The 27,794-nt window shown below is 40.3% G+C and overlaps 1 protein-coding gene and 1 long non-coding RNA gene across 6 annotated transcripts in view; both read right to left on the bottom strand.

Annotated features, from left to right (window-relative positions):
* Window positions 1-22,574, bottom strand: part of ADD3 (adducin 3) — a 95,582-nt gene extending 73,008 nt beyond the window's left edge. For 2 of the 5 annotated variants that reach the window (XM_033149716.1, XM_033149717.1), the window contains exon 1: window positions 22,076-22,157. The gene's annotated coding sequence lies outside the window, so the exon portion shown is untranslated. Of the gene's footprint in view, window positions 1-22,075; window positions 22,159-22,555 lie in introns of those variants that run through there. The other 3 variants (XM_033149714.1, XM_033149713.1, XM_033149715.1) reach the window with 3 other exon arrangements.
* A 1,545-nt stretch (window positions 22,575-24,119) lies between these two features.
* On the bottom strand, window positions 24,120-24,918 carry LOC117047017. The gene is made up of 2 exons (XR_004426648.1): window positions 24,618-24,918; window positions 24,120-24,356 (listed from the first exon to the last, which is right to left on the bottom strand). It is a non-coding gene; the product is annotated as an uncharacterized LOC117047017 (long non-coding RNA).
* Window positions 24,919-27,794: the final 2,876 nt, after the last annotated feature.

The following is a 27,794-nucleotide window of genomic DNA, read 5'->3' on the forward strand; positions in this document are numbered from 1 at the left end:
TTCCATAGCTCTTTCCATAACATCAAATGGTGAGAATTCCAACACAGAAGAGAGAAGGGACACCAGGGGCAGAGAGCTGTGGAGCCTCTTCATAGCATATGCTAGTCAAAACACTTAATCTTCAGAACAGAAATCTAAAACAGCAATTGATAATTAGAAAACAAGTGTTAATATGTTGCATAAAATATTGTTAAATAATAATTATTAATGTGCATGCAGTGACACTTCTTTCCAAGAAAGGCTTCTCATTTCCAATAAACAGGAAGTCATTCCACTGGAAAAACAAACTATTGATATATTGCAAAAAAAAAAATAACTGGGTGGTCTCAAACCAGATATTCAAAGGTAGGTGCTCATAATATATCAACTAATACTGTAGCTCTTTTTCATTTCTTCTGAGACAGTCACACTAATCTGACATTTTTGGAGACAGAATGCATACAGAATACACACTTTTCATTCTTGCCCATCTGGTTTCTATCTGTCTTTCAATAACTGTCTTCTCTGAATTTTATTACAGAGGTGCTCACACCCTATACTATTGGAGATTAAATCCACCCCAGCAAATGGTGTTTATATACAAGGAAGTGTTACAGACAAATGGCTTGACACATTTTCAACACTTCTAAAAGTACACGTGTCTTCAGTAGGAAAGAAATGAGCCTCTGTTGTGGGTTTAATAAAATATTTCCAATTAACTCAGTTTCATTTGAAAAATATTTTTAAACAACTAATTCTTCTGCAAATTGAATTCTTGCGCACATACACATCAGTTAACATGGCCTTGTAAATAAGCCCACAAAAGTTAGTAGCCTGCACACAAACCTGTCAATTGTAGGGCTGGAGGACATGACTGGAAATGCTACACCAGGTCTTTTGGTCCTGTGGCAGTCAGTCAGTATGGTCAGCCTTTTTAACTGAATTTAACTGAATTAAAAATAAGATCCCTCTCTAGAGCTAGATGGCATGTGGCCCAAGGGTTGGACCAAGTTGCTTATAAATTAATATTAAAATACAAAGTCTCACCTAAATAGTTTGCTCAAAACTATACTAAGGTTTGTTGGCAGTCCCTGCATAGCTCACCCTTGTGAAGTGAGTACAGTGGAACATCGGCTTATCACCGCCCCTACTCATGAACAATTCAACTCGCGACCGCGGCAAACCCAGAAGTAAATACTGGGTTTGCTGCGATTCACGAACACACAGAACTGGCTTCTGCCGTCTGCACATGCACAGAAGCGGCTGCAACCCGAATCAACTCACGAACGGACCTCCGGAATGGATTCTGAACATGAGTAGAGATTCCACTGTATACTGAATTAAATTAAATAAATGTCTGGAAATCTCCAGTGTCATTAACTGATTATGAAGCTAAGAAATATTCCAAGCCCAGGTCAAAGGTAGCCACTCCTACCAAATAACGACTCATTCCAAACATAGGCAACATACTCTACATGCATGTATCATGTTTTGATTCAAAGATTATGCATTTAAGGCTGTGAGTTAAACCACTGAGCCTAGGGCTTACTTATCAGAAGGTTGGCAGTTTGAATCCCCAGAACGGGGTGAGCTCCCATTGCTCGGTCCCAGCACCTGCCCACCTAGCAGTTCAAAAGCACATCAAAGTACTCCAGCAGGAAGGTAAATGGTGTTTCCGTGCGCTGCTCTGGTTCACCAGAAGCGGCTTAGTCATGCTGGCCACCGGAAGCTGTGTGCTGACTCCCTCGGCCAGAAACGTGAGATGAGCGCCGCAACCCCAAAGTCGGACACGACTGGACCTAATGGTCAGGGGTCCCTTTACCTTTTAATACAAGCTGTAACAATCTATTGTCCTGACACCTGTGATGCCTGTTTTGTAATACTGACCTGCTAGTTGGATGAAATTGCAAATGGCTTTTAAAGAGTCACTCCCAACAAAAAGCTAGTACTTGGCTGTCTAAGCAACTCATGAGTCATTGTGAATAATGATACTGTTCATTTTATCTATCAGATGGAAAACAGTAAACTATTTAATCTGGCACTTAATTGACTGAATTGTAAAATAAGCATCCATAGAATTCTCTTGCTTTCAATTGTTTAAATCCTAAAAGTAAAAAACTTCTGCAATACTCAAAACATTTTTTGAAAAATAGATTACAATTTTAATTGTTTGAAAGAGAGGAAACTTTGGCTATATTTCTTGAGCTAATATTCAAGAGTCAAAATTAATAGTGAAATAGGCATGTGTTAGTTGTATGGTTAAAGTTTTCCTTGTGAAAATAAGAACAGATAGTTCTAAGTTTGAAGATGATACAGCCCTGAATAAGCTTAAACAGGGTGGGTAATATGTGCATATTACCTGTGTGTAATATAGTAGTAATATAGTCTGTAGTATAAACAATTCCAGTTAAATAAAGATGTTTGTTACAGTTTGCTGTTTTTGAGGTTAAAAAAACAAACAAAATGCTTTTAGTGATACAAAGATGTACAGCCAGATTTCCCCCCCATATTTGCTTTAAAAGAAGATTGCTATTTTAGAGTATTACTGCAAAATGTGGTCTTTCTCATGACCAATGTATCAGAAACAGATTCTCTTAATATACTTCTACTATTATTCCTACCTTCAGTCCTACCAAGAGATGGATACAATGCTTCCACTTGAGTAGGAGAGCAAGGCTGGAACTGGTTGCTATTGGATAAACGTACTGGAAGCACCCATGCTGATTCAGTATGAAATGACACTTAAGGGAAAAGAAAAAGTAAAGCCTACAAATAAATTGCTGAAAACGCCATCTATAGCCAAACATGCCATTGCTTGCTTCAATTATGTAGAACCATTCTATCTACTCAATGCCTCTTAATTATACAATTGTTTCCAGCTGACTGAAGATTCCTTGATACTAGAAACTCCCCAAAGAGCCATAAATTCAGGGGAAGTACCTTAACAGGGTACAATGGATTGTGTGTGGTTGAAGCCAGTAAGTACAGATTTGGCTGAAGGAATCTTAATAAATTAATGCCAAGCATTCAATTTGCAACAAGAAGGCGGTGGGGAAGAAGAGAAAGTTTCCAGCCTCTATAAAACCATACATATACGGAAAAGGATTCTTCTATAAATGGAAAGGGACCACAGATGCTACTTGAAAATAAAGCATTAAGGAATAAAAACCTCTACAGTTCAGTCACATTTCTATGACAGAAACAAAACACATAAACATCTAATGCATAGACTTTGTAGGATCTGTATTAACTTCCAAAAATGTCCTGTCACCTGCTTCCCAGCACTGGAATTTAGGACCACTAGGAAAGGTACTCTGCAGTTTACAGTAAAGGAGAAAGAGATTATTTCTGAAGTGACTATTCAGGCATTTTTAAAAACAAACAAACAACCCACTCATTTTCTAATTTGCAAGTGAATTCAACCAAAACTAAAGCTCACTTATTATTTTTTTAAAAAATATTATTTGTTTTATACGACCAATTAATTTTCCTAATGCATTATGGCTCCTGCAGAAGTAGTATTAAATTAAACATTTCATATATAAACAAGTATCAGTTATAATCCATGTATAAAAATGTACTATTGGAATAATTTAGTTACGAAAATCTCATTTAAGTACACCATTACTCCACTGCACTGAGAACAATTATACATTTTATACATACATAGTGAAATTTACAAGCTTTACTGGCCTTAGCAGCTACAGTCAAAATGTGTGATTGTCAGGCTCCTGTCCTTACCTAAATGGTGGAGAAGTAGGGGTCTTATCTGACAACAAACTGAGCTTTAGACGTGCTCAGAGTACCTCTGAAATACTCTGCAAGGTTAAGAACAATCTCCTTTTCTGAACACGGGAGAACAGTTGGAGCCTGTCCACGTCATGCTTTACTTCAGAAGAATTCTGAATACCTCCAAAGCACAGAGTGAAATAGACAAGTTCCAGCCCTCCATCTAAGCCTGGAGGAGGGAAGAAGAGGATTTTCCCAGCAATTGCTATATGAGTGCCTTGGAAGTGTAGCAGATCTGCAGGGAGAATTCTCAACCCCCTCCCCCAACTTCAGGCTTAACAGGAGGCCTGTGTAAAGCAGTGCTTCAATCTGTAACCGGAAGATTAAATCAGTGGGACTGTTTAAGGGCACACTTGCTTCCCTATTACGATTAAAGGAGAAAAAAATAAAAACAACCTTCCCTTCTAGAAAGAGTATTAAATTGCAACATATTCTGAAGTAAGGTATTCTCAAGGAAGGGAATATATTGAGAAACTCGTAATATCCCAATTAGTTTAAGCAATTGCACAGAAGCTTAAAAGCCATCAAGTAAGAATCTTAGTGTAGAACCCTAATAGCCAGAATTATCCCATCTTAACAATTTATTATCAAATCTTTCAGACTTATTTTTATGAGTAGGCTGCAAGGAATAAATATTCAGCATTCTGTAAGATTTATCCAACTGCCTGTATTGCAATGTTAATGAGTAAGGCTTATAATCCTGACTTGAAACACTATATTCCCATTATCAACTGTCCCTTGGCTGCTGAGAAACATTTTGCTAGGACAGTTTGGTGTGATACAAAGATATGTCCGCTCCACACCCCCATTGCTGAAAACTCTTCTGTACAATTCTGTGACCTTCCATTGCAAATGAAACATCCGCCCCTGAACTTGGCTTTGTCAACATTCCCATGGCTGCATTCAATCAAGTAACCATAGCAAAGACTTAATATCTTAGTAAAGTGTCCAGACTTCTTTAAAGAGTTCAATTTCAGTACAAAACAGAACAACCTAGTAGAAATAAAAGTCCGAGTAAGCCCTCTAAAACACTTTTCAGCAACTATTATTTTACATTTATAGAAATCAAGGAAGCATTTACAAATACTATAATAAAGAAAAACAGAGAAAACAGCATTATAAAGGGTATTTTTCAGAAGACACTGGTAGTTTTTATTTTACTTCCTTTTGACAATTTACCAGAGCTAGCAACATACAGTATGCCAAAAGATGAAGCATTAAATACATAGGTTTGTAATCACTTGATAAATTCACATTTGAAATTCATTATTAATCAAGTTATGGAAATGACCAACTTCTGAAAGTATTTTATTCTTTCCTTTGGATGCCACTGTAGGTAAACACATTTTTGGTCAAGCTTCAAGTCTATACAAAATATTTTCTCTCTACTGCAGATGTTTGATGCAGCCAAGAAATCAAACCTGATCTGATCTTAAACATTTGTATTGCAATCTAAATCTATGCATTTTAAATAATATGGATGCATTATAGTAACTGTTACCTAGGAGATACTCTTCAAACAAGTGAATGGACCCCAATATTATGTTACATTTTGTTTTCTTGAATGATAAACTATACAGCAAACTCAACAAAAGCAAAACTGAAGGCCTTGAAGTAAAATGTATGTGTACGTTAATCATAACTGATGGTTTTTAAATTGAGCATTGACATGCTACAAATTCAAACCAAAGTATGGTTTTTCACCAAATATCAAAAACAAACAATAAAATCATACGTATATACTGTTGGATATATAATGTAGCAAAGAACATAAAAAATATAATAAATTAAGTCTCCTTACTTTCAGAAATAACATCATCTGAAACCTTGTATGCTAGACATAGATTTTTTTGCGGGACATAGATTTTTTTAGCAGTAATGCTGGGGAAAGATATGCTTCACCCATCCAACATGCCAGTTTTTCAAATCAAAATCCTCCTTCCCAAGCTGCTCTTTGTCCTGTGAGGACAAACTACAGGCACCTGAAATTTTTGACCAAATGAGGTAAATTGTAAGCGAAGTGATGTTGGAGATTCAATCATGGATCAGCTGCATACCATGTAACTTTGCCCTAAATTAGGTCCAGCAACCAATCAATCAATCAAAATTTATTACGGTCAACGACCAGCACACATATTAAAACATAGAATTGATCAAAAATACAATCTAAAATATATTCTAAAAATTTAATTTGACAAGATTTATCATCATTAATTCATTATGTAAAATATAGTTGGATAATAATTACACCACATCAAATAAATGGACTACATCAAATAATAAATCAGTTTCTTCTCTAACTCTGTCATAAATTAGTTTGGGTGCCACTAATTTGGGCGGACTGAATCTTAATGGCATTAGCACAAAATTTTGCCACCTTGGCTGTCATATATGAATTGGAGTCTGAGAGAAGCCATTTTATATAAAAATATTCAGAGTGTCCTGGGAAATCGGCCAATATCGTATGAATAAGATCGTTTCGAACATCCTCATAGAAACAGCATTGTAAGAACACGTGTTCAATGGTCTCTACTTCTCCGGATCTACACGGCATAGTCTGTCACCCAATGGGACCCGTCTAAACTTCCCTTGCAGAACAACGGATGGCAGAATGCGATTTCGGGCCAGGGTAAACGCTCTTCTATGGGATGGTATCTCAAGATGAGTTAGATATCTAGCTGGGACAGACAAATATCTCCATTCGTCCGGAGTTAGAAAAATCAAATCAAATATTGAATGTGAATGACCCTCATTGGTGGTCTTAATAGATTAAAAGTACAGTCATGCCTCGGCTCCTGAACGCCTTGGGAGCCTAACATTCTGGCTCCCGATTGAAAACCAGAAATGAGTGTTCTGGGTTTTGAATGTTCTTTTGGAAGCTGAACATCGGACAGGGCTTCCATGGCTTCCGATTGGCTGCAGGAGCTATACAAGACCAGATGTTACAGTACAATACTTGAATTTACTGGAACGGCATCTGACCTTGAGAAGGTGACAGATCTCTCAGTAACTGAAATTAAGTTTCCTTGCTCATTTGCACAGAGCAGCATTCTTACTGCAGTTCTTATTTCTACATGGAAGTAAAAAAGCATGCCTGCTAGTTAGCCTTGAGAAGGACATGCAGATCAGAAAAGTAACTTAAGCACACGGAAATAACCAGAGTCAAGCTAAATTGTAATCATGTCATGGTTTTGCCCTCATTTGACTCTCCCTATAATCCTCTTACGACTCTCACTTATTCAGTCATGGTGAATTTTGTTTACATGTCTGGAAAGACATTGTCATTGTTTTGTTTTATGGCAAAATTAGATAATAAATTTTAAATAATCAAACATTAAAAGTAGCAAGCTATACTACTTTTATACTTTTTTCTCAATTATTTATTTTCCCTTGTTAAATATAAATTTTTGTAAGTTCCCATACTTTCATTCCCACATTTAGAATTTTGTCATAGATTCACATTTGAAATTGAGCAATTACTATCCATTTCAGTTTGAATTTCTAGTATGACCAGTCCTGAGACTGGAATGAGTAATAGAAGTTTAATGGATTGTACACAACATATTGAAATCATACCATGGCCATTACATACACAGTTTAGCATGCATTCTGACTTTGAACAAAATGAGAAGAAATTACTAACCTATTCACCTCCTTGCCTACTTACCAGATTTAGTGCTGGGCACCAGAAACTTCTCAAAAACATACTTCTAAAAAATGCAGGGACAAGTTTCAAAGGAAAGAGTGAACCTTAATTTTGTAACAGGTATGAATACCAGATAAGTGAGGGGGCAGCAAAAAAGGAGACCTGTTTTGTTAAAATGGTTCCAGGCTCCAAGCAAATGGATCCAATGGCACATGTGTTGCTCATCATTGTACTTGATTATTATGTCAAGAAAGCATGAGTAATTGCTTCCATTCTCCTAACCCTCAGAAATTATGTATTTGGTTGCCACGGCACATATGCTGCAGTCACCTATTAAGCAGCATGTGATTGGAGAAACTGTTTTTTTATCCAATGAGGACAATTTAATAGCTGTGAGAGAACTAAATGGTAGTCAGCAAGTTTTCTAGTCTTTGGAGAATGATTCCCTGTCACCTGCTCTTTTCCATTTATAAAAGAGTTGCAGTCTATATGCTTCCATATACTAGTTCTCAGATAAAATTCTCCCAACTCAAACACACCCAGAGTGTGACAAATCTTTAACTTTAAGTTCATAACTATCTTAAGCTTTGAGTGAACTAGTTCACAGCTTTACATTTAGGCATTAATATTCACTGTTGATAAAATGAAGAACATGGCTACATCAGTTAGGATAATGATTCCTATAACAATATATGCAATTATGTTTCAAAAGAAAACAGCTTTTTATGTTTCCAACAGTAGTTACATTTTCTTAGCCTTGACTAGAACACAAATTCTCTTCCTCCCACCTCACTATAGTGGTGAACTGTGTTTTCCAGCCAAGGGAATACTATCTAGTATAGTGGTAACTTTGCTCACACTTTGACACTTTAAGCCCAAAAGGCAAATAACCTTTTGCAGATGTAACAGAACTAAGGGAAGAAATTGCTAATATTTTCATAGCCAAGTATCATAATTCAAATGTCCCTGCCTGCCACTGTCATGTGTTCTGTGGAAAAAATATTAATTCAATAGCATCTGTGTGATTAGCATCTGTGTGATTTTCATACTGAATTTTACTATACTACCCAGCGTCCAAACAATATTTAATGTGTAGTGATCACAAACCCCACACCTGAGCCCTTTGGAATGTACAGAGAATTCTGGAAAGACGACCTAGGGTAGACTTCATAGACTGCCAAAATTTGTGCCAGCCACCAACTCTGGCCTTTCTCTAAGGGGGAAGGAACAAGTCTTACTTGTAACATCACACTGAGTTCTGGGGTCACTCCAGCTTCACTGCAAACATTGTGAGCCATGAAGGGAGATATCTTACTGCTTGGAAGCCTATAGACAGCTTAGCAAAAGATGGAGTCATTCCTCTAATTTCCAGAGCCCAAAAAAGGCAGGTGGTGGTGAAGGATATCTCTTTGATTTCTGATGAGCCTCAGCATGAGATCTGATAGATCCTGAGGAAAGTCACAAGGATGACAGATGCATTCACCAGGAGTGAGCACAACTGTGGTCCCTTGAGCAAAGATGATTGTAAGTTGATAGTTCAACCCCCATCTTCAATTCTCTTTGTACATGGTGGGGACTTTGAAGGAGCTGAGATTAGCCACTTGCATTTATCATGATGCTGTTAAAGTTTATGTAACCAGCAGTGGGTATATGAAGAAGTGTGCATGCACACGGAACAGATTGGGAAGAGAAGCTGTCAGAAGATGAAAAGACAACAGGGTTTAGTGAGCAAGAAGAAGATGGGGCAGAGAGCAGTTCTGATTCAGAGACTGGAGAGGAGGAAGGCCAGGAGACAGAGATGAGGCTGCCTGCTGAAGAGACCAGGGAGTCTCCTCCTGCTGCTGCTGCAACCAGCTCCCTTCCCCCCTGGTCTCCCAGAATACACAGAGAAATGAAGAGGGTGGAGCAACAAGAGGCAAGGCAATGGAGCCTTAGGCAGCTGGGGAAGGAACCGAGGGAACCACCTTAGAGGAAAGCAGAGACCTTCAGTTCTCGCAACTACTTAATTGGGGCAAGACCTACTGGGAAGTGTTACTATGACCAGTAGGACTAAAAGCTGTTTTGTTTCTTTGCATAGAGCTTTAACTTCACTGACATTGAGTGCTCTATTGTTTTTATTGCTGACCTATGTGTGACTCCAGCTCCTGACAACAGACCACGTAGGGCACAAAACAGGCATCTCTCTGAAAAAAATACAATTGTTTCTCTTAATACAGTATTCAATGCTGTAATATTAAAAGTTCAATTTGAAACTGATCAGACTAGTCAGCTTTGCAAATATCTGTAAACACTATTAGTCTAAGAAATTTTACTAATCCAAGCCCCCCCCCACATCTCCATTTGTCATTCAACACTACTGAAATGCAAACTAAATTAAAGCACTGCTTATCATATGTTCATTAATCTTTGTCCTTAATGAAGCAGGTTAATGAACAATATATGCCTTATATTAAGCTTTGTTGAGGGCAGAGTAATGACATTTAGAAGCACACTGGAGAAAATAAGTCACCTTTGACATACAATAATCCACCCTCCAGGTTTTGGAAGGCCTAAAGGTTCCTGCTAAAAACACAAGGGTGTGTGTTGCTTTCTGATTTTATAGAAAGATATATGAAACCAAGAGACCACATAATCTGAAAAGGATTAATTAATTGCAAGTAAAAAAAGAGAGAAACTTTTCATTTATTAATGGTGCAGTCCTATGTTTACTCGACTGAATGTATAGCATGGTTGGGAAACCTGTGGTCCTCCAGATGTTGTTAGAATCCATCAACCCAGCAACAGAACTCCATGATCAGGGCTCATGGAGCCTCAATCAAACCACATCTGGATGGTCAAAAGTTCCCCACTCCAGTAACAGAGAATTCTACTCCTATATATCAAACCTCATGATTTGTAGATGGTCCTTGATTTGAACAAGCTACTATAGGAGTCTTAAAATGTGGGTTAGCAATACTAGATCTATAAAGGTCTCCAAGGTACATAAGATTCAAGGTACTTGGCAAATGAATGCTCACTATGGTATGCCAAATGTGTATGCAAATCAGCCTACCCTCTGGCTCTAATGTGGTCCTTGGCCACATTGCTCACCCCTGTCCTTGACAGTCCTTCTCAATTTAGAAATATATGCAGGGTACACATTCCTCCAAGTTAATCAATAAGTTAAGCACTCTTGGATTTATTTTTATTGTACAGTAAAAGGAGTTACCCTTGACAACTCTGTATTTAGTAAAATGTAAATATCAGGCAGCTTTTGCTCTACCAATCAATAGATTATTAAGAATTGTGCAAGTATCACAAGGTAAAAGATTCAGTCATCTCCACTTTACTCGATGAGGCAACCATGCTTTGCTTTTCAACTTCAAACATGTTTTGACAATTAACCACCAACATATTATAGTCAGGTGAGGGTTGTAACCAAAATCTTTTACAACAGGTCCTTGTGAAACCTGAAGCCAAAATATATCAAAGGTCACCTTGCATAAAAGAGAGCTTTATTGTTTTTCTAAGCACTCTAACAAAACCTTTGTTCAAGTAGAAGGAACTCAAGAGAGTATTTTATTTAACCCTAGGCAATGGAAGCAGCATACAATTTATATTACAAAGGTGGAAGATGAGATTACCTGATGAAGTAAGGTTGTTTTATGTTGGAATACTGGGCGGAGGCCTCTCTCAAAAGTAAAGCTTCAGGCTATTATTTCACCTTTATGAACTAAACCAGACATTACACAATTCAGCTATCCTTTGTTCGAATGCTATGTTAAATGTTTTAATTAATGGTTTAAATATTAATATTAATGCACAGCCTTAGGCTAAGACCAAAGGTAAAACTGAAGGTAAATGTCTTGCTGAAGTTTGATTCAGGAAATTCAATAGATATGTTGCAAACCCCTGAAAAAGGAGAAATGGTATGCAAACCAGGTTGGTTATTCTCTCTTCACTATCCTTCTATTCATGTTTTGAGGATAAAGATAATTGTCAAATCTGCTTTGACTTAATCAAATAGGTATGGAGAAAAAACATACCAGTTGCCATAAATTACACTAAAAAGGAAGTGTGTCATGCCTGAGTTAGAGGCATCTAACTTTGCTCAACTACATCCCTGAAGGTTTTGAGCTCAAACCAAAAGCATGTGTAAAGATGTCTGCACAAAAAAAAAAGTGTTTTAAGCAGCAGGTGCCTCCCACAATCTTTCCCCTCCATTCAAGCCAGGTCTGTACCAGGGAGGCAGAAGCTGGGTTACACTTGCCCTGGGCCTATAGGCCTGATACAGGCTCAGCTATTTCAACTCCCAAAGTTCAAAGACAGTTTTCTTTGACAAATGCTACTGCTGCTGCAAGCTCACATATGCAAGTACAAGCACTCACACACACATCATGGTATGGAATGAAGCCACATGAGGTGACCAACTTGGCGGTGCTAAGTGAGTCTGGGTCTAGTCAGTGCCAAAGGAAAGTTAGCGGTACCTAGTAAAACATGTATGCTGCCTGGTATTTCATGACAGAAGGCAGGCTATATGTGTAAACAGATCAATACTCAAGTAAAAAAGGCTCCCTGGATAAGGGCCCAGTGAGTTGATAAGTTTTCATCATACTGTATTATGACAACCTGATAGATACCATACAATATACTTTGTATTATTGAAACAACTACAGAAATAATTAATTATATATTGTGGACACATTTTGCGGTACGAGATTTAGATCAGTGGTTCCCAATTAGGGGTCCAGGGACCCCTGGGGGTCCGCAGAACGCACCCAGGGGGTCTGTGGCCCCATCCCTTGCCTCCATCCCAACTATTTTTTTGTCATTTCTGCATGCTAATATCACAAATTTTATGCTCTGTTTTAGTGCTGTGCAATTTTTCAATATATTGGCCAAAATTGGTTTTGAAATCCGTCTGCAATAACAATTTTGACCCAGCAATACACAGCAATATTTTGCTCCTCACGTAAGTCGGCAGGAAAGCAGCAGCAGCCACAGTGGATGTCCATCTTCACTGGCTGCTACCGCTGTGTGCCCTGCTGACAGCAGCTTGATGCACCCCCCAACCCCATCCCCTCCCACTCAAACCATGCAGTGGAGGTGACTTGGCTTCCTCTCTTCCCCCTACCCACCCAACCTCTGCTACTGTTACTTCCCTCACCACCACATCTGATCTCCAATTTCAGACATTGTGATATATCAGAATATCACAATGTATAGCCACTGATATATCATAATGTTGAAAACCAGATATCGCTCAGCCCTAGTCTGTTTTCTGTGTTTTTTTTAAGTATACGTACCTAAAGTCCTTTGCTTATTAAGGGCTACCCCACACTCTGTTCAAAAAATTGCTTTGCAGAGGTAACTACCATGGAGTCATCAAAATTTCCAAAAGTAAGGGGTCCACGGCTTAGCTTTTGAAAAATAGGGGGTCCTCAGTAATTAGCTAATTGGGAACCACTCTATGCCTTAGCACAATGGCAGGATGAAGGACTATGAGAGGGCACATGGACCTCCCATCACCTGCAACATTCCTCATCTCTGCCTCTGAGGTCCTATTGCCAGGGGGAAAACACAGGGTTTCATTGAGCTCACAAACGGGCACTACGCCTGTACTCAACTGGAACAACATAATTCTATTTTTTTCTAAGAACCTATGCAAATGGTTCTGAAAAGAATTTTATGATCATCCTTTCAATCTGTTATATGCCATACATGAGTCATACCTATTTTCAATGCCAAGCCGCACAAAGAAAAAGAGTGAGATCAATCTTTCACCATTAGAAATCCATAAGGATTCTAATTTAAGTCGCTTCCATCACATGGAAAACAGAATATTCCATGTGTCCCTCCCCCACACCAGAAGCAGATAGAGGGAAGAGAAAAATATTTTCTCTAGGATTAAAATATATTTTATTAAAATAAGACATTGCACATAATACTATGCAAGTTTTAAGTCAAGCCAAAGTTTCAACTGCAGAAGCATTTACTAAGACCCTTGTTGGGCTGCTTGTTTGCTATGTGTTGCCAACAAAGATTATTTTCTTTTTTTAAAAAAAACAACAACTCTGTGGCTAGGAAATCACCTCTGCATGCAGAAACCATGCAGAACATGGGATCTACAAACAGAGTTAGATGTGGAGAGAAGGGAAAATAAAGTTTGAGATAGTTCAACTATGCTACTGGCTCAGTATTTCAGGTACTTCCCAAACACACTGTGATGAATACTAATAAACTGAGGCAAACATTGGTAGAGAGGCTATTGATTTCCATTCTATTACTTTAAAAGGTGGGGAAATACAGAGATGTGAAAAAAGGGCTTAAACAATGACAAACTGTTAATGATAAAAATTATTAAGGGCAGAGGGCCTTCTCTTGTGGAACATCCTTCCATCAAACAGAATGGAGTTAAACAACCATATAACCTTCAAAAGATAACTTTTTCAAAGACAGTTAAAGAACCATAAGCAGCAGATGGCTCAATTCACTGGAAATAGACTAAAGATAGTAGTCAAAATCCTCAATTCATATCACAGGGATTATAATCTAATTCACACAAGAATGCTGTCAAAATTAAAAGTAGGCTACATATTAATTTAATCAGAATATTGTATGACAAGCAAGGAAGTAGCTGTAGAACTATTAAGCACTCTTGAAGCATAGCGAGAAATGTGAAATCATCACAAACTAGGCCTGTATTAGACAGATAAATGCAGAATTGTTGCAGAGTAGGGCAGGGAGATATCCAGCTATATCACAATGTCTGGAAAAAGGATGGAGCTATGTAGAGGCATTGGCCATCTTCATGGTTTTCCCCACATTGTGATTTTTGCATAGCACATGCACAGATCATGATTCACAATCTATTGTGACGTAAAAAATTAGGAAACCAGTATCATATGGACTTGAAACCTGTTTGGGGTTATTTATTGCCCCGCTCTAACACACATCATGATTTGCAATATATTGCCAAGTCAAATTCCGATATCATGTGTACTTCAAACCAGTTTTGGATGATAATATATTGTCCAGCCCTATTGCAGAGTGATCCCAGGTTCCTAACTTCACCTTGGAGTAATACTGAATGGCTACTTGATCCTCCCTTATTAGATTGTGGTGAGAGTGGGTGATAAAGTCACCCTAGGCAACTTCAAGAAGCTCACACACTTCACTGTTCTTCTGAAATTAACACAGTATACAAAGTGCCACAGAGTATGAGGTAGAAGTAGTCTGAAAATAAGTAATCTTGTGATGCTTGAAAATAACCCAAGATACTAGAAATGTTACATCATGTGAGGTAACTAATAGATCACTGTCTTAAAATTATAGACCATTTTGAAACATTGAGATCAAAGTTCTGCATGGCTATCTTTGTAGACACAACACTGGCCATTATCAGATGATCCAGAGATTTTTGGATGACTTTATAAAAGACATAGTACTTGAATCAGCATGGAAGTTTTGAATGGCAACTTGAATCCAAGTTGAAATAGGATGCTTCCAATCTTCTCCTTGCAGTCACACCAGGGTTTGTTCGCATAGAACTAAAATATCACTTAATATATTAAATCCAGGCACAGTCATAACGGTTAAGCAAATAGATGTGATGAAACTTTACTAGTCAGGTATGTATTCAAAAGTGCCTCTCTTGGGGATCTACAGAAGTGCAAGTCAACAATACAAAATATGTCCCACTTATTATTTATGAATAATGGTTGTGTTCTTGCTGTTTGAGTCATTAGCACGGTAGATGTGAAAGCACAGAATATTGTTTGAAGATTAAAATAAGATTATTTGAAAGATTACATTGCTGCATAATTAAAAAAAACCAAACTACAGGTGAACTTTTGGAGACTTTACTACCAGTGATGTATTTTTGCTGCTTAGTATTTGTTTATCTGGATTTTAAATGTGGAAAAATTCCTAACCAAATTAATCAAACTTTTCATATGCCTGAAGGAGCGTCTCCACCCCCATCGTTCTGCCCAGACACTGAGGTCCAGTGCCGAGGGCCTTCTGGCGGTTCCCTCGCTGCGAGAAGCCAAGTTACAGGGAACCAGGCAGAGGGCCTTCTCGGTAGTGGCACCCACCCTGTGGAACGCCCTCCCACCAGATGTCAAAGAGAAAAACAACTACAAGACTTTTAGAAGACATCTGAAAGCAGCCCTGTTTAGGGAAGCTTTTAATGTTTAATAGACTATTTTATTTTAACATTCTGTTGGAAGCTGCCCAGAAGTGCTGCTTCTAGTTTGTATACCTACAATAGTAGGATCATCTCTAACTATAGCTGGTAACAGCTTTCTACAGAAGCCAAAGGTTACTAGAAAGAAAAGACACTCACTGGGAGCATCTTTTAATCCTGAAACATTCGGAAGAGTCGCCAACTATGATCCTTGCTTTAGGTTTACTGTGTCAAAGAGCACCAGTTGTGCTGTGAGGAGTATTTATAGCTTTAAAAAGAAACTGCTATACAAGGTAGTCAAACATTTTCCATGTATCTTAAAAAATAAAAACAAATGGATGGGAGATATTACAGTCATACCTCATGTTGCGTATGCTCCATGTTGCGTACGTTCGGGATACGCACTCCTGCCCCCCCGGAAGTGTTTTCCGGAGCGCATGCGACCGCCGGATGCGCAGAAGCGCTCAAATCGCACGACTTCCGGTTTTTTTAACGTGCATTCAAGTTACGCACGGCGACCCGGAATGGATCGCGGGCGTAACCAGAGATTCCACTGTATTTCAGTCTCTAAATTTCCATTAGATTGCAAGCTATCGGTAACCAACTTCTAAGTAATGTTTTGATTTCGAAGAATCCTGAACACTTAGAAATGAATTATGGCACTTGGAGACCTTTTATGTAGCAATAGCTGTATAAATCATATTTCAAAAAGCTGAATATTTTGAGACATATTTTATATTATTATTCTGAAATGTGTCCTAAAAAACCCAAACTATAGGACTGAAAGATAGCTCAGTACATTATACAGTACTGCAAACTTTCAAACAAGACCAGAATATCTAAATCAGTGGTGTGCAATAGACAGAAATCTACCAGCAGATCCTAATCTGAGTGATTTGCAAGGATTTCTGCCTCTCAATAACGTTAACATAACCAATAATAAAATGACACCCCCCCAAAAAAAGGAAAGACCGCTGAAATGAAGAAAGCTTGAGGTAACCAGGAATTGATAATTGTGTAGAAGGGTGGTGAGCTCAGCTTGGTTCTGATTCTGGGGAAAAACCCCAGCATTTTTATTTATATATATTATATTATTAATATATATATTAAGAAAAAAACAATATATTTTGGTACTTTGCTCCAGTTGGTGGATCTCATAGTTCTAGTAAAACACAAGACAGATTTCACAAGTCTAAAGTCTGCTCTCCACTGTTCTAACACCCGATGTAATGTATTTTAATTCACCTTCATAAATCCAACAATTGGCATTACTCAACCTCACTTTGAAGATTGCACTGCTGCTTAACTATCCATTTATTTTCTCTTAGCTTACAGCAAAGTACCAAATAGTACCAAGAAACCTGGCAGGAAAACAGAACAATAACAGAGTGATTCATCCTTTGCCATTCAAGCCCAGCTTCCATCAATCAGTGGCTCATGGACACCTGCAGAGTAAGGATGAATGCCATATCTTGGCCAACAGCCACTGGCATGGTGTCTGAACATCTGCATGGCTGTGATTGCAATGCAAATAACATAAAGAAGTACAGAGTACTGGAGGCTTAGAACTATAACACATTCTTTTGAAGAGCAGGTTTCTCCTTTTCATTGTGGCAGAGAACTTGAAGATGTGTTAACACTGGCCAGGATCCAAAAGGGGCATATAGGGAAATCCAAATTAATCCTTCCTTCAGAACCCTTACACCACCTCATCTGTACCCCAATACACACACAGCATTTCTGGATATTGTTCTTTCAAGGACTTAGGAACTAACCATGTAGGAAAGGAATATATAGCATATCCAGCAATCAAAGAAGAGAGAGAGGAATATAACACTGCTATGAGTGAAAGAAATGGGACAGTTGTTTCCCTGTAATTTACTGTGTTGCTCTATAATACCAATTTCTTTCAATTGTCCCAACTTTCCTCAATATTTACTACGGGACACAAAAAGTATAACATTATTTCAAAAACCATAAATTAGTTTATAGCATACCAAATTACTGAATACAGTGGACACTCTAGTTACATACTGCTCTGGATACGTAACTTTCGGGTTACAAATGCAGCAAACCCAGAAGTGTATACTTCCAGGTTTCACCATGCATGCATGCACAGAAGTGCTCAATCATGCCATGTGCATGCACAGAAGCAGTGCCTCTGTCTTTGGACATTTTGGGTTGCGGACGGACCCCCGGAATGAATTTAATCCGGGGGGGGGTCCATTGTAAATATTTTCCCCTTGCCTTTTTTCTCAGGAAAGAACCGGTATCAAAATTCATTTCATTACTTTAGGAATCTTAATGCATTATGTATAACTCTGTCTACCATAGAAACATCATGCCTAGTTTATAAAAAGTGCAGTTTTTTCAGACAATAATTACAAATTGAATATATTCTTTAAAGTTTTTGTTAAACATGGAGCTAAAAACTACTGAATTGTAAGGAACCTAGCATCTCCTTAGTTGTGCCACTTTATGACCAGGCAACAAATAATAACAACAGAAAGCAAAAACATTACAGTATAGTAAAATGAATTGTTCTTTATTCTGAAAATTATTATGTTTTCTCTGCAGTGTCAAGCAGACATAAAACACTCATTTTTATAAAAAGAGATGAGAAAAATTCAGATTTTGTTGCTTCATATTTGACACTATATTTATCACAGACTTCAAAAAATTGAAGTTTGTCCCGATTGAAACAAGCTTCTAAACTTTCACATGTCAGTTGCTCTTACTGGTGTGAGAATTTCCAAATATAGACCAACTTCTTAAACATGATGCAGAAGGCAAAGGAATCTGAAGTAGGTAACAAACAACAAAAGCTGGAGGTTGTGTTGTGCAAAGGCCTTGCCACTCTGTTGCATGAGGCATATGCTTGTGAGAATCCCACAATGTATTCTGTTCTGTACCCTGCAACATTTGAAAGTACCTTTTTAACATCAAGCCCTAAGTGCACTGCTTGTTTTGTAATCCAGTCAAATACAAAAGCATCATCACTTACATTTCTGCCTTTGAATCCTGGATGCAACAGATTTGCAGCAGCATAAATTGGAAAGCAACAAAATAATGTTGCCCTGTACTTTCTCCGACTCTCAGTACAATGGTACCTCGGTTTACGAACTTAATCCGTTCTGGAAGTCCATTCTTAAACCAAAGCATTCTTAAACCAATGCGTGCTTTCCCATAGAAAGTAATGGAAAATGGATTAATCCGTTCCAGACGATGAAAAACAACCCTTAAAACAGCAATTAAAAATGAATTTTACTATCTAACGAGATCATTGAGCCATAAAGTGAAGGCAATAATCAATGTACTGTACTATAAAATAAATAAGACAGTATTGTAGATGATAAAAAAAAAAAATCTTACATGCACTGATAGTCATTGTTTGGATGGGGGGCTTTTATTCATTTCTGCAGTCACACAATCAACCAGTAGCTGAACTGGGTTCCACACAGACACAAAAACAAGTCACAAAAACGAAGTAACAAGCCACAGTCACAAAAACGAAATCACAAGCCACAGTCACAATCAGTCCTATAAAACGAAGAACAAGTCACACTAAAAAAATATATGCAAAAAATAGCAAAAACAAAAGCTCCAAATATCACCTCTGTGTTGTGTGGGTGCTCAGGACTCAACAGCTGACAGACGGAACAGGAAGCCTGTGATTAGCAGCGGGAGACTCAATTTACAAATGGAACACACTCAACAGGAAGTGGAACATGTTCTGCTTCCAAGGCAAAGTTCACAAACCAAAACACCTACTTCCAGGTTTGCAGCATTCTTAATCCAAGTTGTTCATAAACTAAACTGTTCTTAAACCAAGGTAAAGGTAAAGGGACCCCTGACAATTAGGTCGAGTCGCGGACAACTCTAGGGTTGCGGCACTCATCTCGCTTTACTGGCCGAGGGAGCCGGCACACAGCTTCCGGGTCATGTGGCCAGCATGACAAAGCCGCTTCTGGTGAACCAGAGCAGCACACGGAAACACCGTTTACCTTCCTGCCAGAGCGGTACCTATTTATCTACTTGCACTTTGATGTGATTTTGAACTGCTAGGTTGGCAGGAGCAGGGACCAAGCAACGGGAGCTCATCCATCGTGGGAATTCGAACCGCTGACCTTCTGATCGGCAAGCCCTAGGCTCTGTGGTTTAACCCACAGCGCCATCCACGTCCCATTAAACCAAGGTACCACTGTACTTTGAGGCATAGTAAAGAGAGCAGAAACAGATCCACCAACTTTGCCAACAAGAGGCAGACCACCAAGCAAAGAAGGCACTGAATAATTGCAAGGAGAATGGAATGTGTGTTCCTTTTAGCTTTGTGGAACTTCGATACAGATAACTGCACTTCAACCTGTCATGAAACTAGAAAGGGGAAATGAAAAGCAGAAATTTATCAGTGAAGCACTTTAATGTTCTACCCTTCTATGCAAAACGATCTCCTCCACAGGTTTAAGCATCATGGATAAAATATCCGTATATTTCTGCATACAAATTACTTTCACTGTGGTAATATTTATAAGTCAACAATGACTTATAATGATGCATCCTAAATTAACATGCAGCTTCCTAAAACACAATAGCCATAGTGCATGCCCATATTCATGCACTCGAGCAGAAAATTCCCAGGAGTATGCACACACACAAGAAAATACAGTATTAGGGTTGGCATATTTTGAAGAGCAAAAAAGAGGACACACTTGCCGACTTCTATTTTTAACTACGGATCGGTATGAGGACTCTACCATGAAAAAGAGGACATATGGCAACCCTATAATAGTTCTTACCATATGCCTTATCAAAAGCAGCTCAATTACTGTAGTGTAGAGCAAGCACCTGCAATGAATGACCTACCAAGCCAAATGCTGATCTCCTATGTATGACAACCCCATAAAATTTTATAACCTTCTTTTTTTTGCTATATGCCTAGCATTATTTTAAAAATTGTTGGTTTTTCAAGTATTTGGCAGATCACAATGCAAGGCTAATAAACTGTTTGACTTGTGAGTTACAGGCTGTGCAGGCCTATAGACTTAAGTTTTGGATTTTTATTAATAAAGGATCTCAAAGAAAAGAAATCAAAAAGTTTCAATCACTTTTATCTAATATCACTTCACTCATCAAATCATAATAACAATGAAGCCCATGTCACCAAGGTTGGCATACCTGGAGGTTACCAATTTGGCTAACTATGAAGTATTTGGAACAGAGCTACAGAACCAATAAAAGGAAAGCCAGATAATTCTGGATGGTCATAGAAAGCTATTCTTCTCTCTACTTACAAGCCCTCTTATGAAATTTCATCCAAACAAGCCACCAAATACAGAAAAAAGTAAATAGAATAATTTGTGGCAGATATAGGCACAGACAGTTGAGGAATACCATATCTTATCTGCACTGCCAATATCCATGAAAGGGTGCTCTCCAAAAATATAACTCAGAACACAACAGTGTACACTTCTAAAAGACAAACAGCACAAGCAATCTGCTCCATGTTTACAAGCAACAGCAGTATGAACACCTAGTACCGGTATGTGTCAATGTAAGATACCCAAGACAGTATTTGGGAGATGGTGGAAAACACATCTCAGTGGGGAGCCACAGAAAACACAGATGATCAACTGGCAGAGTATCAGTGGAACTGGACCACACATAAAGTGAAGGATGCAATGACAATTAGCTGGAGGACAGAACACTTACGAAACTGACTAGTTTGCACAAGCCGCAAGTAAGCATGGCAGCCATCCTGGATGCAGCAAACCATTTGGCTACAACTCACAAAGGATGCATAAAGGTGAGCCCAAGCCTCATTAGCCAATTCATTGTTGTTCAGACCAGTGAAACAAAGTGTCAGCATGGCCCCCAAATCTAAATGGCTTAAAAAAAAAACTTTTGAAGTTTCAACCCCTCCTCCGGTTTGAATGAGCTCTCAGATCTAGATGACACTCAACTCCCCCCTCCCCGCAGCCAAAAACAAGGTGAACGCGAGTATTCACAAATTCACTTTGTTAGGCGGTGTTACACACCTAGTGCTCAGATCTAGGTGCAGTATAAGTAACTCCAGAGTTAGGATGAGCAAAAGGCCCCCCTTCCACGGAAGGTTCATTGGTGACGCCCCACCCCCTACACAGTGCCCCAAAACAATAAACCGAGTGATATCTCGGATCGTGAATGGGGGGTGGGGGGTGGTTGTGAGGCTGGACTCTCTTTGAATTAAACATGGCTCAGGATGTGGGCGGAACTGGCGGCGGGAGACGTACCAATACCCCCCAGAACACCTTCCCTCCAAAAAGAAAGTGTGCGCGAGGGAGGAAGGAGAGAGAAATCCCCCCAAGACAGGGACACTTTGAATCTCCCACCCCTGAGCGAGAAACGTGTGAGGACTAAAGTAAATAAACAACCAGCCGCCCTTCCCGGACTCCCAGCGCTCAGGATACCAACCCACTGCACCCCTCGGAGGAGAAGGGTGCGAGGAGCTAGCTTACCTCAGTAGCGCCCGCGCCTTTGTGTTTCCCTCTTGCCGCCTCGGCTGCTCTGGCTGGCTTGCAGCAGCAGCACCACCTCCTACGGGGGAGGAAGGCGGGGCGGGCCTGGCCGGAGTGACGAAAGAGGAGGGGCGGGGCGAAGCCGCCTCACTATCTGGCAGGAAGGGTCGCGCGGGCGCCTCCCCTCCGCTGCTGTTGTTAGCGGCACACTATCTGGCAGCGCCCCTCTCTTGCCCTCATTGATTCTCCCGCGCCTGCCCTCTCCTAAGCCGAGAGGCGCCGCCAACGTTCGTCCAAGTTTGAATCCTCCCCCCTCGAAATAGCGGGGTGGAGGGAGGAGGGGGAGGAGGTCAGGTGGGTCGCCGCTACGGCCGGAGCTTTAGGGTTGCTATGCGGCAGGCGCGAGGAGGAGGAGGGGCGGGTAACTTCGTCGCTCCGCAGCCGGAGGGGAACCGGCCAAAGGGGGCGGTTTGTTGTTACCTCGCAGCGGCTGCGGGCGACGCCTGAGGGGCGGAGGCTCCACAGTGGCCAGGCCCGAGGGGCGGGCCTGTTGGCGAGCGAGGGCCCGGCCAACCGCCCGTCATCCCTGCCGCCGCCGCCGCCTCTGCTCTCGCACGCCCGGGTAGGTCGCCTTCGTCTCCAGAACGTGAAGCCCCACTCCCTGCCCTCTTTATCCACGCAGAAATATTGGACCTGCTTCCCGCCTCCCATATGCACCCAAGAGGGAGAGGAGCGGGGGCTGTTGGTCGGTTTCCACGCGTGACAGGGTTTTTTTTTCTTGTCGCCGTTGTCGCGTGTCTACCTTCGAAGACCAGGATCTGCACGCTCACATTGAAGATTGCCTGGATTAGGAACACCGTCCACACGTGGCGCACGCAGCCGCCTTGATTTTATTTTATTTTTACTATATATTTTGTTAAACCTAAAAAAAACCCCGCGGGATCTCGCAAGCAGCTTTGGATGTTTTCCTCCGCGTTGTGCTCCCTATCCTATCCAGGCTGCGGCGCGCGCCTTCGCGTGTGTGTCTGCTAGCACGTCTGCAAATACCACGCCTGGGGATAAATAAGCCCCCCAACTGCGCAGTTCAGTGCAAAGTTACGGGGCAGAACAAAATAACTTGAGAATAAGCGAGATCATTTCTAAACCTTTTTTTTACAGGTCCCTGCAGCCCCTCGGGACTTGCTCGATTCCTTTTCCCCTTTCTTTTTGCAGTCACCTCTCATCTCAGTTGAGTTCTGCTGCTACTCCATATTCCCTTCACGTTCTCCACACAACTCTTCCATTCTCTACATTGCATTACAAATTCCAGTTTATCTCCCCGATTATGTTGCTGCAAAGACAACGTGTAACTTTAGCCTTCCTTCCCGCATTCCTTTACATTCACATTCCAGAATCAGATAGGCTGCCATCCCTAAGTAGCTGCTACAAACTGACTTCAATAGGACTACTTTGGTATGGGGTTTGAGAATCAGTCCGCTTCAGTGTATATTATAGTCTCCTGTGTTTCTAAAATAGATTAGCCACTCCTTTCAAACTCTACCTTCCTTCATTTCAGACTTTCTCCCATGCCTGCAGACACCTGTTTCGTCCATGAAACCGACCCTACGCATGTTTGCTCAAAAGTCCCACTGTTCAATATGGCTTACTTTAAAGTAAGCATGGGAAAGAGTGCCACCTTAAAAGAGATCTCACTCCTTGCTGTTCAAAGCCCAATCCTTCTCAGGTTTACTCAAGAGAAAAATCCAGTGATTTCAGTGGGTTTTAATTGCAATTCAATATGCTTGGAATTACAGATTTTCTCTCCTCAAAATTAAGTCCATGACAGCCCTTTTTACAGACACATATTTTAGCTCCGATATCCAGCCCTTCTAGTATGCACACACTTAACATGCCATTTCTCTCTCAAGCTCCCACTCACCTCACTCAGCCAGACACACCCACACCTCCTACTACATATGTTCAATATTCCCTTCCTCTCCCCCCCTTCCCCCACATAATAAATATTTTTTAGCTAATTGGAAGGTTCTTCTATCAACCAATATGGCTTAAAAAAAAAGAGCCTTAATAATGCTTAAAAAGATCCAAGACTGCAGATTTCAGCTATCCATGGCTCTCCTTACTCTCCGGGATTATTTCATCACCATGATATGCTTTTAGATTCAGAAGTACACTCTTGTAGTACTTGAGGATATGAGGATTTTGCCAGCTCCATTATGGCAATATGTCATCTGGTATTTGCTGTAGTTGGATCTTCAATATGGAAGGAAGAGGTTGCATATTTCTGTGTCATTAAAGAGAGAAAATGCAATCCTAATTACTTCCCTTCTTGCATGAAAGTTTATGTTAATTTACTGTACAAAAGCACTCTGAGGGCAGGGAAAGGGGAGGCGTCTCTTGCAGTCAGACCATCAGATCATCATCCAAGTCTGCAACCCTTACATAAAAAGCATGCAGCAGAATAGATACCAAGCATGGCTGAGTATTTCTTCGGCTTTCCATACCACAACTTAAATATGTTATAAAACAATAGAAGATTGCTTACCAGATAGTGTCCCTGGTTTTCTTTTACGTATGCCGTTTCCTTTTGTAGGAGTGTTAAATCGTGAAATGCTGCATAGGGAGAGAGAGAGAGTCACAACACACACACTGCAGCGGCTCTAAAGCTAAAAGGACAGGAAAGTATGTTACTTCCTAGAGAGGCTCTATATTGCCACTAGGCGCTGGCAGAAGCAAAAAGCATTCCCTCTCTCAAAGCTTATTGATTCTTCCCCAACTGTTTCCTGCCATCTAGGCTACAGGAAAGCTTATTTAAAAAAATTGTACTGGCAAAATTGTATATAAAGTTCAAAATGGGGGGGGGGGGGAATGCAATCTGATCTTGAGCAAAACAATGGACAAACTTCCATGTTTCTAAAGTGGAGAGAGTAGAAATAGACAGTACTCCCAATGGAGGGTTGTTGTAGGAAGTGGAGTCCCCCAAGGATTGGTGTCTGAGCCTGTGATTTTTAGCTTGTTCATAAGGAGTTAGCAGCTAATGATCCCAAATCGCATGGCGTGGTTAAAAGAAAAGGGGATTCTGAGGAGCTCCAAAAAGATCTCTCCAAATTGTGTAATGGGCATTAAAATTGCAAATGCAATTGAATGTAAGCAAGTGCAAAGTTATGCTCATGGAGCAACAAACCTTAATTTCACATGTATGTTAATGGGGGGGGGGGTAAGAACATTGGTGTTACAGTGGGTAGCTTACTGAAAATGTTGATGGTGTGTGGCAACTGTAAACACACAAACACACAAATTGCCTGTTAGGTGTCATCTGAAAAGGGGTTGAAAATAAAACTGCCAACTTTGGTAGAGCATGAGACTCTTAATCTCAGGGTTGTGAGTTCAAGCCCCACATTGGGCAAAAGATTCCTGCATTGCAGGGGGTTGGACTAGATGACCCTCATAGTCCCTTCCAGCTGTACAATTCAATTTTTCCAGTGATGCAATCTCAATTGGAATACTGTCAGAAAAAATATTTCAGAAAAATTATACATTGCTTGATTCTTTAAAAAAGCCTCAAAGCAGTTTACAAAAATATAAAACAATAAAATTATCAATAAGAAGAATTAACAAAACTTTAAAACATTTAAAACAATAAACTAAAAACAAACATGCATAAACGTTCTAAATATCTGGGTAAGACTGACTAAACAAAAATGTTCTTAGGCACTGAAAGAGTAGAGTGAAGGTGTCTAACTCATATCTATAGGCAGGAAGTTGCGAAGTCTAGATGCTGTACTAAAAGACTGGGTTCTTACAATGTGGATCAGGTATTATATGGCACATGTAACAGTGCCAGTTCTGCAAATCAAAACAGTCAAGTGGGCATATATGGGGTAAGGCTCTCACAGGTAAACAGGTCCCAAGTTTATACACTTTATATACTAGTAGTAACAACTTGGACTTGGCCCTGCAACTAATTGGTAACCAGTGCAGATCTCTGAGCACAGGTGTTTTATGCCAGCAAAGTCTTACTCCTGTCAGCAGTCATGCTGCAGCATTCTGAACTAACTGCAGTTTCTGGATCAAGCACAAGGGAAGTCCCACATGAAACACATTGCAGGAATCCAGGATTGATGTAATGAATGCATGAATTACTGTAGCCAGGCTTTCCCAGTCCAGAAATGGCCATATCTAAAAAACCAATTACATTTGGTAAAAGGCAATGAGGCTACCTGAGCCTCCAGTGACTGAGCTGAATCCAGAATAACCCCCAAACTGTGAACTTGCTCCTTCAGGGTAAGAACAACCCTATCCAGGGTAGTAGGGTTGCCGTATCTTGAAGAGCAAAAAAAGAGGACGGTGGGAGCCACTGCCAACCTGAGCTGGGGAAACAAGTGCATGGGCGCACCTCTTTCCCTAGCTTGGGCTGGCAGCAGCCGCAGTATGCAGAGCAGCCTGAGCCTGAGGCACCTGAGCCACACCCCCCCTACGTTTTCTTCTTTTCTCTTTCTTTTTCTTATAGTATTTCTTATGTTAGACCTGCGGATGCTGGGGAGGGGCTGTGGTCCCTGTCTAGCCAAAACCAAGAAGAACACCTGGAGCCCAGAGTGCATGAGGCCCGTGTGAAAAAGAACAATCAGAAGACGCCCTCATGCCTTGGCCCCCGTTCCCTCGTCTCCTGGGTCTGGAAGGCCTTCAAAAAAGCGTCGCCACCTGCGCCACCACCAGAACCCAGCACCAACAGGGCCCCGCAAGCTGAGAGGAGGCCGGTCGGCACGCGGCTGAGGCGGTGGCTTTGCCAACACAGCAGCTGCTTGCACCCAGAGGCTCTTTGAGGAGAAGGAAATGCCACGACTTCCCCTGCCCCTAGCCCTCTGGGTGCCACCAGGTGGGTGTGGGCCGCCCTGGGTGCCATCGCATCCGGGATCGATCCAGGGGCACTCGCAGCTGGCCGCCTCTCCATGGACTCTTCACACAGCACAGTTAACCTGTGAGATTTGCTGTCATGGGATATAGTAATGGCTACCAACTTTACTTTAAAAGAAGATTAGACATGCACCTGTCATGATAGCTATGTGCTACCTTCATTAAATGCACACCAGATTACAGCCCTAGTTGTATAGCAAGAAACTTTAAAATCTGTTTCATGCAACAGTTTCATATTCTGTGTGAATACATGTTGTAACTGCTAGTTAAATGTGCATTGTAGCTGGGTTTCCCCAGAGTGGCTAGGGAAACCCAGCCAGATGGGTGGGGTATAAGTAATAAATTATTACTATTAATATTATTAATAATATATAAGTAGAGATACTGTAAAGCAGTTCTGGGAAATATTACATTTAATTACCAGTATATGTTGTATTTAATAGTATTTTTAAGGAGGCTAAGAAAGACACATAATTTAGACATTCACTTATGGATACCAGTGTGATCTGCAATATTTTCCTGAAAACCATGAATAGAAGAAGAAATGATAATGGGGAGGGAAAAAATCAAGCTTACCGGTAGTCCCACTGAACTCGACCATAAGATTTCTGTTAGCGTCTATTAATCAGAGAACCTCAAATATCTGTAGCTGATAATAAAGAGGGAGTAGGATGCTGCTCCAATTAAGAAGTGTGAAACATGTTTTTCTATTAATGACAGCAGGAAATGGGAAGTGTAGATCACAAAGCTGTTAAATATGCTAAATACATAGGAATCTGCATAAAGAAAAATGTTATTTATATATACA

Source organism: Lacerta agilis, chromosome 5, assembly GCF_009819535.1.
Source record: "Lacerta agilis isolate rLacAgi1 chromosome 5, rLacAgi1.pri, whole genome shotgun sequence".
NCBI classification, from domain to species: domain Eukaryota; kingdom Metazoa; phylum Chordata; class Lepidosauria; order Squamata; family Lacertidae; genus Lacerta; species Lacerta agilis.